This window comes from Sceloporus undulatus, chromosome 10, assembly GCF_019175285.1.
Source record: "Sceloporus undulatus isolate JIND9_A2432 ecotype Alabama chromosome 10, SceUnd_v1.1, whole genome shotgun sequence".
In the NCBI taxonomy this organism is placed as follows: Eukaryota; Metazoa; Chordata; class Lepidosauria; order Squamata; family Phrynosomatidae; genus Sceloporus; species Sceloporus undulatus.
The window spans coordinates 16,383,962-16,396,598 of NC_056531.1; the positions used below are offsets into that span (position 1 = coordinate 16,383,962).

The 12,637-nt window shown below is 43.6% G+C and overlaps 1 pseudogene; it reads left to right on the forward strand.

Annotated features, from left to right (window-relative positions):
* LOC121916621 overlaps positions 1-12,637 on the forward strand; it is a 29,214-nt pseudogene that overhangs the window by 9,221 nt on the left and 7,356 nt on the right.

Genomic DNA, 12,637 nt, shown 5'->3' on the forward strand with positions numbered 1-12,637 from the left:
GGTCTCAAAATGGCTGCCAAAGCCAGCTCCCCTCCCCCTCTCTGGCCTGACTGTTTCTGGAAGGCTTGGAAGGTGTTATATAAAGCTAGTCGTTAGCTCCGCCCCCTTGTGACTTCACAGAAGCTCCGCCCCTTCAGCCCAAGTTTTACCACGGTCTCAATATGGCTGCCCAGCCAGCTCCTCTCCTTCTCCTCTCTCTGGCCGGATCTGTTTGGAAGGCTCTGGAAGGTATGCTTTGTCATTACCCAACGCATGGCAGTTTGAGACACATAGGAAGATTTTGCCAGTTCCCTGGCAGTTCTTATACCCACCCACAATACAGTATCCTGTGAGTTGAACTGGCCTCCAACATTCCATGACATCTCCACATGTTGACTTGGTAAAATTTGTGCAGCCAGCCAGTGTCTGGGGAAGCCCTGATGGGTGGACCATGGGCTCTGGAACCTGACTTTGGAGCAACGTCCACAGTGGGATCACTAGTATTTTTAGTGGAAACTACCTAGGTTAAAAGGGCCGTCTGACCAGCACATGGGCATGGGGGGATCTTAGCCGACAGGATTGGTGGAGCCTAGAAGTGCCCAGTGAGTGTGTGGATGTGAAGGAAGTGGGGGGGGTTGTGAGAGATGAAGTCTGACTCACTTCTCTTCTCCCACGTTGGTATAGTCCTAGATTTGTGTGTGCATATTGAACTGATCCCGGTGGGCTGAGTTGCTCTAAAATTAAGTTATGGTCCATAACTCCGCAAAGATAGCTAGCAGCCCTTAAGGGCAGTCCCATAAGACAAGCCATATTGGCAAGAGGATTCATAAGATCAGGGGGCCACTTCTTCAATGACTGCCTTGGTATTAACTCTGGCAACAAGAAAGGTATGGATGTGGGTGAGACTCTGCATGGACTCATCAAGAGCTGAAGATGCTCATGGTGCATCTCAAATACTGTGGCCTCAGTGCCTTATACTGAAGGATATGTTAGCAGACCTGGTGAAAGAAAGGGAATGTTTTAAAAAATAAAGTTTGGCACTTAAGAGAAGTATACTTTCGGGTACAGTATCAAAGATACACTGTTGTGTAGCTAACACCCATCATCACAGTCATTACCTAAAGCTTTATACAAAACTATATGATGAGGCAAGCATGGCAGACCATTGATCCCCGACACTGCCTCTCCCACACACAACAAAGACGAGGGGAATCTCAGCCAGTTCAGCCAGTCTTGGTTCAGATAAGACAGTACTGTGAATTCTCAAAATAACAACATCCTTGGATGGTCTCCTGGAGGACATTTTGGATTGACAGCTTTCTGACAGTTTGGACACGCTAGCAGGATCTGAAGCTGAGGATGTATACTAAAAACATTTGGGATGTGCCGCCCCATTGCGTGGGAAAGCTGCCCACCAGAGATCCAGGATGTGAAAATATAAAAAGGGAAAGCGTAGATGAGAAAGAAGAAATAGAGGAGAAATAGAGCCAAGGTCCTGGGAGAATACCCAGGGTCATGTTAATAATGGTATGCTGTCATAAATGGCTTACTTTAGACCTAGGTTCCAAGGGAAGAAGCGGACCATTTGCATCAGTCAGCACTACCAAACGTGTTTGTTTTTGCCCCGAACATGGCCACACTAATTGCATAAATTTGGGTGGACCAGGTAGGTTGTGATTCCAGAGGTTTTTTTATGAATTGTGGGAAAATTGGGATTGAAAAGGAACCCTTGCGCCTGGCTGGACTGTTAAAGAAGTGAAGCTCTAGCAATTATTAAGTATCCATTTTGTTTTTTGGATTAATTGAAAGCTAAGGTACCTATGCTACCTACCTTCCGCTAATTGAAATTTTGCGCAGTTACTGTTCTTCATTCAGATACTTGAACACAGATTCAAATTTCAGACTTGCAAATGACAAGAGAGAGCTTACTCCATCAAGTCCATCTAAGTCAGTATTTGCTTATTCACTGATCGGACAGTCGCTCTCTCCAGGGTTTTTAGAGGCTGAGGTTCTGGACAGTTCTCTTGCATTTAAGACCATCTCAAATTAATCCTATTAACAGACTAATGAAACGAAGAACTGTTATAAGTTATACAAACGCAGGTTTGGATGAACCTGAGGTCGGCTTGGGTCGCGTCAACCGATTACAAATGCCACCCAACAACTGCCCATTGGCCTAGCCCACATTTTACTTGCCTGTTTTTGCCAAAGACTATCATGGGAGACCTGTGTTAACTGCAATCATTCACAACACACTAGCCATTCCACAGCATTCACTTCAATCCACACAGTTTGTGGACTCATTACTATAAAAAAGAAGATTTAGATGTAGATTAGTTTGGCATCGACTGTTTTTTTGGGGCAAGAAAACAGTTGTCAGACCCCTTTTGGAATGATGGCCAGTTATGGGAGTGGGTGTGGCGAATGTCACTCAGAATGGTAAATATGTTTGCAAGGCAATGTATGAAGTACATCAGTGACTGGTCACCTTATGAGAAGGTACTTTGGTGGGCACCAAGAGGGGAGAAAATGGTGGTGTCGTTTGGGCTGGCTTGTGGATTCCCTGCTGTCAGCCAGATGGAAGCAGCAAAGCCCACAACTAGCATTGGGACCACCTATGTGGTTTCTGCTTATGTTAAGGTGACCCAGGTCAGGAATTTGAAGCTGACCAGTTAAAAAACCTGAACTCGGCTCTCTTCCCGAATCCCTCCCTCCTCTCCTTTATAGCATGCGCAGACTACAGCACAGCACCCTTGAAATGCACTTTTTCTGCTCCAAGCCACCGAGCACCACTGCTCATGCATGGCCTGGTTCTCCTCTCGCCGAGGCTCAGGCACACGTTTGCTTCGAAAACGTCAGCCTCACCAATCAACAACAGAGGTTTCGTTCAGGTCCATAAAGTTGTTTTGGCCTGCGTGCAGCGAACTACTTCAGGTGAGAGGCCTGAGTGACCTATCTGTCAGAGGCCTCGATCCTTCCCTTCTTGTTCCAGAACCTTCCCCTTCTGTCAGGCAGTAGGCAAAGTGGTGGGACAATTGTCCTAAAACTTAGAAGAGAGCTTGATCGCTCTTTTTTTCTTTTTTTTTTTTTTTTTTTTTGAATGTAGTGGCACAGGCATAAACTTTCTATACAGAAGGTTTTCATGGTTTGGGTCGGAGTGGAAAGATGGCTTGTTGGAAACCCTTTGGAAGAGTGCTCTGTCAAGCTCGGATTGGTTGGGATAGACCTCTGATGTGACAGTCGACAGGCTTTCATGGGGCTAGGCATCCATAGTTTTGTGGGTTTTTGTTTGGTTTTTTTGGTTGTTAATGGGGCCATGTGTCGAAGAAGACTTTCTTTTCCAAGGCCAAGGCGATTCTCTGAAGATGCCAGCCACAGATCACTTGTCAAACAATGTGGCAGGAAGAAGAACATCTGCTTCTTCGAGACATGGTCCCATTAACCCAAACCCCCCCCAAACCCACAAAAACACGACAGCTCTGATGTTATCAAGATCAAGTGGCTCCCTGCAGTTCCTATCTAAATCAACTCTTTGCTCGAAACACATGAGGACTAGGATTTTATCTTGCGAACTTTAGGAGAAAAGACTTATAGGCTCATTGGGGGCAAACAGCTACTGCCACTGTATCTGCTTGTGTCTGGGTTAAACCTAACAAACATATGCACCACGTAATGTCATTAATGGGCAGTTACCAATGATCAGAACATTAAAAAAGGGAGTTATGTGTTCATGACCTGGTTGCGTATTCTATGATTCCTACATATGTTCTGTTAATTTAGAGAATACATAACAAATGAAAGTCGCACTCAGTCTCTCCACTGGAGTGGGCGCAGCAGCCACTGCTGCAAGCAAACGAGTGTCTGTTCTTTCCCTGGTCTATCAGAAAGCAACCGGATTGATGGCTCCACATCTCTCTCTCCCCTTCAAACAAGCGATCTTTTGGTATGAGAGAAGGAGGGAGAATGTGGACAGGGATCCTGGTTGTTGTGATTGTTCGCACCATCTTAGTTACATTGGGCAAAAGTGAGAGTCTGCGCTCAGCCTGCACTCCCCCCCAATTCCCACTTACCACGCGTTTCAGCCACATGTGAGCAAGACAGGAGGTCTGTTTCACCAGGTCGATTTGGAAGTCCGTTTTGACGCAATGACAATGGTGAACAGATTCCTGTTGCTCTACTGTGGCCTGCTGCCTAGTAAGTGGGCATTGTGGTGTGGTCAGGCTTTAGAGAGACTGAACTTTCCTACATAAAACGATGAGATACGAACAAGTGCTGTACTGAGAAAAGTAGGTGATGATACAGAAATTGTGGCTGTGCATTTTTTCTTTGTTTACTTCTGGCCATATGGAAAAATGGTTGTCAGAAAAGGCATGGTGGGTTGAAAACAGGGTCACAAGAATGAAGCTGCATGCCACTATGGGTTGGCATCTTGTAAAGGATTATTCTCGTCAATAATTTATAACATCTGGGCTGATTCGTTGGGTGTGGCCCAGGCCAACTGTTCTGATGGAAAGTTTTCTGGTGTTTGGCAGAAGGGTCATCTTATGCCCCGAATGGAAAGAAGCATGGTCCTCCTTGTGTAACCCACCTCTTGGCATTTGAACCACTTTGGACCTTTTTTCCAACATTGCTTATTGCAAGCTAGCCTGTGTTAACAGTCTCTCCGTTTGGCTTTGGCATCTGCCTTCCACGAGATTTGGACTTTGTCTCTGTGCGGCACATGCACATGCATGCACCACACATTGTTTTTTAGCCTGTTGGTTTGTGTTACCTAGTAACCCACCAAGCTCTAGAGGGTTTTGTTGTCGCTTCCAAAAAGGCGTGGGCGATGTTGAGGGGAGGCAGGAGATGATTTTCTAGCTAACCAGTGTGACTATATGACACTGTTTGGAATACTGGTTATTCATCCTAGCGTAGCCTGTGATAATATTGCATTATTGCTGCTTTAATTTGGCTTCAGGAAGGTTTCTTTCAACATAACTTGGACGTTGAGGAGGGCCGATTACCTGAGAATGCAGATCAATCGCAACAATCGCACCACACTTACGTTTGAGCATTTGCTTCTGGTTTTATTGTCAGATCAAGGGCCAAAAGGATTTGGCTTTAAAAAAACCGCACTTTGCCTTGCTGATTGCTGTAACATCTGGATTTCCAGAGCTACAAGGGGACCCGGTTTTATACAACTCAGGATTAATTTTGAACAGAGCTTCTGCTGACTCGCAGCTCTTCTTTCTTGGTTGACATATGAAGCATGTCTTCTACGCACTTCCTCCACAAGTTGAAAGCCAGCTTAAAAAAAACAAAGAGCAGAAAACATAATGCTTGCCATGTGTATTTTGGCCGTTGACAAACCGATAAACTCGTTCAGTGGCTTGATTGGTTACATGGAAACAGGGAGGTTGATGGCTAGTTCACGTGTAAAAATTAAAGTGACCTAGAGATCTGGGCACAGCTGCGGTGACATGGACCAAGAATGGCCATTGTTGTCTGCTTCCCATACCCATTTTTGCTATTCAGGATCCCATTGCCTTGTTATTGGTGGGTGCATGCTATCTTTTTAATTAATTTGTCTGTTACGGTACATTTTATCTTTCTCACATTTCCTCTTGACTGACTTGCGAAGACACTGTATGTGGTTATCTCGCTCCCCCACTTCATCCTTTGCACAACAACGAACCCTGTGAGTTAGGGTCAGGCGATAGTTTACATAAGAGTGTGATTGTCCCCAAGGTCTTCCCAGTGAGTGTTCATGGAGTCACCTGGGGATGATAAGTGGGGTCTCCCCAGTCTGATATAATCAACTCCAGGCACGCAGAGTGGCTGCGTACTACGATGTAATTGCTCCCTCGGTGTACGAACTTGAAAGATTCAGCTTTCCAGCGGCTAATTTCAGTAAACAGAATGGAAAACCGTTCGTAACTGAATTGCCTATAGGCGCTAATGGAAAAACGCCGCGGCTCTGCCGCTGCTCCATTGAAAACAGCGCCGAGGTTTTTTTCGTACCTGAAAAAACCTCGAACGCCGAAACCCATAAATCCCTATGGGATTTTTTCGATCCCGAAAAATTGTAAGTTGGGTAATTCGTATCCCGGCGGGTACCACTGTATATGTTATTGCCTGTTTTCAAACTGACAGTCGCTTTCCCGGGTTCAGGGACAGAATGGAGTTTATAGTATATACTCATTAGTAAGTCTCAGAAATTTCCGTCAAAAAATGCCCCAAAAACCTGTTGTCGACTACCCTGGGTCAATGTAAGTACTGTACTTTTCAATCAACAAGGGAAAGCCATGCCTTGGTGATGATGCAAAATGGTGAGGAGGCTTAACCTGCGTTTCGGAGACACCTAAAAGAAGCATGAATCGAGCCCCCTCTACCTGTCTCATCCATACCATCCGCCAAAGCCTTTAGGGTGAGCCACAGTTAACAGCCTCGTCTACAATTCTTTAACGATCTTTAAACCGGATCATTTCCCTTTTGCTTCATCCTTTACATCCCTTGTTTACCATCGATGCTAAGTTGAATTAACCACGGACTTATCCACAGGGGTGGTCATATCAACAATGCCATTGATTTTTGCAACCCAAACCTGCCCTCGATTTCATACACGAACGGTCCAATTGTACGAGTCGAAATGTATGTTATTGTTATTCACAGGTCCTGTTTCCCTGCCTCTGTATGATGGGAGCGCAAACATCTTGCTGCTACGCTTTTCGCCAGCGTCGAGCCGCTAAATCCGTATCAGGGCTATGCTGGTAAAAGCCTATCCCTGAAAAACCAACCAGTACAGCCAATCCAGGATTGCAACCCTTGTTTGGTGTTGTGACAAGTGCAATTGCCATGACTTCTATTCCTCAAGTACAGGGGGGGATTACCCCGGTTCCGAATTTAACTTCGTGTCCGCCGCCCGTCTGTTCGTAACCCGAAAACGCATTTCTTTTTCGCAGCCGAAAACAAAAAACCATAGGCGCTAATGGGGTTAAAAGTTCCGCGATTGGTCAAGCGACAACAGCGCAACGAGAACTGAGCAACAAATTTCTTTCATACCCCCGAAATAACCTTCGTATAACCCGGAAAGAACAGTTTTTTTCAATTGATTTTTTTGTAACCCGGAAAATTTCGTAAGGCCGGCGCGGCGGCATTCGTTTATCCCGGGCGTGGGGTACCCACTGTACTTCTGCATTTTCCACCCCTTTTAATTCCATGAAGCGCAACAGAACGAGAACTGAACAGACCAAGCAATTTAAATTTCTGACGACGCAATGGATATGAAGAAAATGATCATACAGGACAATTTGTGTCCTTCTTGTATCGTCAGTTTGGGAGGATTCTCAATTAAACTACCAGTATTTGACTTGCAAAAGGCACCAGTCGACAGTAGGAAATCAGGGTGTTTAGCTTTGCATTTCCAGGAAAATTATGCTGCCTGCTAAATAACTGCGAACGGCCACGTGGTTATAGTATAATAAGAATTTTCCCATTTACCCTGGGAAATGTCCCCCCGTTATTTCAGTCTTGTTACTTTGCCCCATAAAAAACCTTAAGATCCTCCTAAGTGCAGACTACGTACTTTGCAAAAACCTGACTGGGGAGTTAAAGGGTATTGATGATGGTCAGACAGAATAGTATGTGTGTAAAATTTAGATTAGATTGAGTGCCTCCAGTACCTCCTGACCCTGCTTAGTTGTACATTATAGAAGCTATCCACCGTTTTAAATATATATATTTTAAAATGTAAAATGCATTTTTTATTAGCAGTAAGACACAGGCCAGGAACCTCTGCTGCAGGGCAAGAGGAACCGATTAGGATGGTCTATATCCCAGAGAATCTGATGGTATCCGGATGAAATCCGTAATAGGGGTCTTGGGAGAAGTTTTTAAAATTGTAAGCCGGCTTCCTCTCCTTGGATTGTCCTTCTGACAGAGCTAGACTAGGCGCAGTAAAACAATAACAGCTTTTATGTTATTATTTATTATTGAGTTATTTATTCCTGGACTGCAGGTTATGAACTCCGGGAGGACTTAGGTTTGAGCAGTGGGCCAGGGGAAATTCTTTTTCCCACCAATCTAAAGGTGTGTGTGCCAACTGCCAACCTATTTCCCTTGAGATCTGGCGATAGTGCCATGGTGGCACATGCCTTAGTTTACTTCCCTGTTGGACTACATGAAAATGCTTTTCCTTCGGGGCTGCCTTTTGAAGAGCAGTTGCAAAAATTGCAGGCTAGTGTCCAAAGAGCTAGTTCAACTGAGGGCAAGGTAAACAGAGCACACAATGGCCCCTGTTGAAAACAGCTTCCACTGCTGCCAGGTTTGTTTTCCCAGGCACAATTTCAACAGAGTGCTGGCTGTTGACTACTGAAGCCCTATAATGGACTCAGCAGGGGTCTCAGGGCCTCTATTTGGCAGACCTGTTTAAAAACTGACAAGTTTTAAAGGAATGGGCTTGGGTGTTGTATGTGTTATTGTTAAGACTGTGGGTGCTGTTTTAAATACTTGTATCCTTTTTAAAAAAAAACTGGTATTTTCATTCTCTGACTAATGACATCTGTTTTAATACTAATACTTGATACTACTGGCAATAATTTAATTCTATTTTAATGCAATCACACTTGTTATAGTGTTGAATATTAAGCCAATTTTCATTTTTACATTGTAAGCCATTCTGAAGGTCCCAGTTTTGGGGAAAGAATTGGGCATACAAATAAATATGATGATGCTGATGATAATGATTTCATCATCTCCTGCATCATCAACTACTTACTTTCCTTACTCCTACTCATGGTCACTATCAAGCAAAGACGTATGTCAAGTTAGTTAGCCCTGAGAAAGAGGAGAAACTTTCTAATTTGTCCCAGTGACAAAGATATCATAGCTGAGTCTTATGTTTAATATGTTTTATTACCATTCATGCATCGTGTTTTTAATACAACCTATGGTGTCTGTTTTATGGTTGTATGCAAAAGGCCCTGCGTCGGCTAATGTAGGATAAACTGTGGCCAACTCCTCCTCTATAAGTCCACATTGCTGCAACCGAGTTAAAGGAAGGCCAGTTCCTCATAAATGGGTGCTCATATACAGCATACCTCAAGAATGATTGGAAAACATATGGTCACCCAAGGTGCGGAAGAGTTGTGGACAGTCCCAGGAACCTATTTTCCTCATTTCACATGTCGTTGTGGAATGACCCTATAAACTAAGACCACTTTTGGGAGATGAGGTCTTACACCCAGATCCCTACAATTTACGAAATGCAAACTGTTAGATTTGTCCCAGGCCTTTTAATCATGCTGCGAACCAGTTATAGCAGGAGATGGACACTAATCAATTTGATAAGCACAGCAGCAGAAACTTACATTTCATTTTTCATTTCACAGCGAGACAGCAGGAGCCGGAATGGAAAATAGGACAGATGCTGGAAAACCGAGAAACTCTACATTCTTAGCGGTGGAAAAGAGTATGGGACCTCTTGGTTGATTGGATATTATCTCATATTCCATAACAGTCTTGTAAATGGACACAAAAAACCCCATCTATTAATTTCCAGAGGACTAGGTTGTTTTTATTGACTTAGCGTTTCACAGTAATTACACAAAATCAAATGAGACCGTCCATCTTCTCGCAATGTTGAAAGATAAGTCTTGACTTGGACTACCCAAATCTCCCATCCAGAATAGGCTACTGTGCAAGAGTCTCTTTCCTTAGTAAACCTGAATGTTTATAGACCCGGAATTATGACGTAATGTAAATTTTATGGACACGTAGGCTACTGTGGAACAGAATATAGTCGAAACAGAATGGTTCCCGATCGGCCAAAGGCGTAATTGGCGATGTTTGTTGCCATTCCATTAGTATTTTTGAGAGAGGTTTGATAGTTACGTGTATCTTTGACTTGTAGCGATTGAATGACTTAGAATTCAGGCTAGACTCTAAATAGAAGAGCAAGTTTAGAACCTGTGGGGTTTTGGGGGGTGGGGGGTGTTTGGTGGTGTGGAGTGTTGGTTTGGCTGAATTGTGGATGATTATCACTGGTGGGTTTTATATTGGTTACAATTATGGGTACTTTAAGTTTGTGGACTGCATAGATTGAATGAAGTTATGAGTAGCGCTGTCAGCTCTCGTAGATCCTGATGAAGAAATCTAGGTATTTAGGACAAGAGGCTACTCTGTGAACAGAATATTAGGTAGAGAAACGAGAATATGGTTCACACCGATCTAGGCAAGGAGTCATGGCAGAGGCTGCACCACCACTACTTTTGTAATTGCAGAAAACATTCGTACGCCGTGGAAAAGCAACATAAGGCTATAGACGATAAGATCGAAGAAGCAAGTTTAGACCGGGAAAAAGCGAGGCCTACGTAAAGCAATAAGGGAGAAGGAATATCAACAGTCCTAAGATAGCACAGAGCATACAACACCATACTTGTAGAGAAAACCTTGATCCTGGAACAAAATACTAAGAGGAAGATTGAAGAAAAAGTGGAAAGGGCAGGCTTACTGCTGAATAATCCAGTGGGGTTGGGTTCAGGAACCGCCATGTGGATACCAAAATCTGTGGATGCTCAAGTCCTCATTAAATAAAACGGGCGGCGTAATAAGATTGTGTCCATAAAATGGCAAAAACAAGGCCTGATACAGACAGTCAAAACAAAGCTGCTTTGAGTCACTTGGAGGTATGGTTGTTTCATTGAGAGTCCAGAAAGCCACACCAAAAGCAACGCTCCAGTCCTAAGGACTAGGAGGGCCAGCTTTGGTGCAGCCTTCAGACTCTAAGACGAATGCATCATTGAAACCTAACCTCCAAGTGGCTCAAAGCAGCTTTTGCTTGGCTTGTCTGCGATAGGGCCAAAGTTGTTTTGGTATTTGTGTATTTTGTAAAATATTTTCAAGTTGCTGGGATCGCTTGGCAATAAGCCATGCATTAATCAAAAATCTGTGGATATCCAAGGGCCTTGACTGCCAAATGAATCTACACAGGACCCAACCATAGGCACTGAGGAAAACTCAAAATAGTAACAAAAGTTCTCCCCCGTTACCTTGGATCCAAACATTGATCAGAATGGGGGACTGGCTAGTCAAGAGATCAGAAGAAGGGAACTCAGGAATGGAAAGGGCAAGCTATGAACAGGAACTAGAAAAGCATCCTAAAGTGTAAAGATATACAACCGAGCACAAAAGTTAAGATGTCTTGTACAACCCTCATTTCCATATTGATTGAGGCTTTTTTCCAACCATTTATTGTACTTTTTAAAGAACATCATCTCCTGCGCTTGCATGGCAAGAATTGGGTGGTTTGGAACTGTAACATGTTATGCATTGCCAGTTTTTTAGGTAATTCGTGTAAATCCTACCTTGTCAAACAGAGTTCTGCACTGTGAATGGTGGATTAATACAAAATTAATAAATGTCTAAAAATACTCTCTGTAAGTCGACAGTCCAAATGTATTTGTTCACCAAATTGTTTAATTCAATAGTTTTTCATTTTTTTTCGGTTTAATAGTAACACACAAGGCAGTTGACACGGCATACTATAGTCAGGCCAAAATGTCAGCTAAAAATGATAAAAACATTGTAAAGAGAGGCTATGTATTAAAGACAGAAAGCCACTGATTAAAAAGTGTACATATTAGGTGTTCACCAAAGTAATGATACCTGTGGTAATAGTCCTTATCACAATTTCAGACAGACAAAAGAATCGCCCCTAACCATCGACAGTGGTTTCCGCAACCTGTGGGGGGGGGGGGTTCTGTGATCCCTTTGGGGGTTCGAGCGAACAACCTTTTGTACAGAGGAGTCAACAACCTACAGACCATTCAGAGAAAACCCAGTATTTCCAATGGTCTTAGGAAAACTGGAGGCCAACCACAATGTTTATGGTTGTGGAGGTCACCGACAACATGAGGAACTTGTATTAAAGGGTCGTGGGCCTATAGGCAACATTTGAGAACACTCAGCCCTGCATAGAGTTCGCACTCACTATTCCTTGCAGTCGAGCCAATGAACAAGAGGACAAGTTGTGTGTGAGACAAATTTCAAATTGGTTGGTTTTTTGTTTTTGGAAGCTTAGATTTATTAGCTGGCCCAAAGCATGGGAAAACTAGCTGCTCTGGTATCTTAGGATATGGTGGTTTTATTGTGCCTTCATGTTGCCTGTCAAACTTTGGATGGTGACCCAATGACTAGTGCCAAAAGGGTTTTCTTTGTTCTATTCTTGGGCAAGGAGTGGTGCTCAGCAGGTGAGTTTTCGGCCGTTCACTTCCCTCCACTGAAATATAGCCTTACAAAGCACCTGAGTATTCCCATGGCAGTTTCCCATCAAGTACTAACACAGACCAGTTACTAACCAGAGAAGCAGGCTGAAAACCTTGCTTAGCGTTTTTTCCAAGAATCACAATGGGATGCCCTGGTGCGCTTTAGGGTATTTTAGAAGAAGATTAAGTAAAGAAGAAGAATTAAGCCAAGAAACAATGTATCTGAACTATTTTCGCTCCTTGTGTTTCTTTTGACTTTTCATTTTAGGGAGTATTAAAAATTAAGGGCCATGTTCACTGGTGGGAATGAGAGAAAGCCAGCCAAGATGTGATATTGAGCTGAAAGGTTCGTGGTCTCTGACCAAGGGCCCTGAAGCAACAAGTCATAGAGGTTTGCCTTACGAACAGTTGCC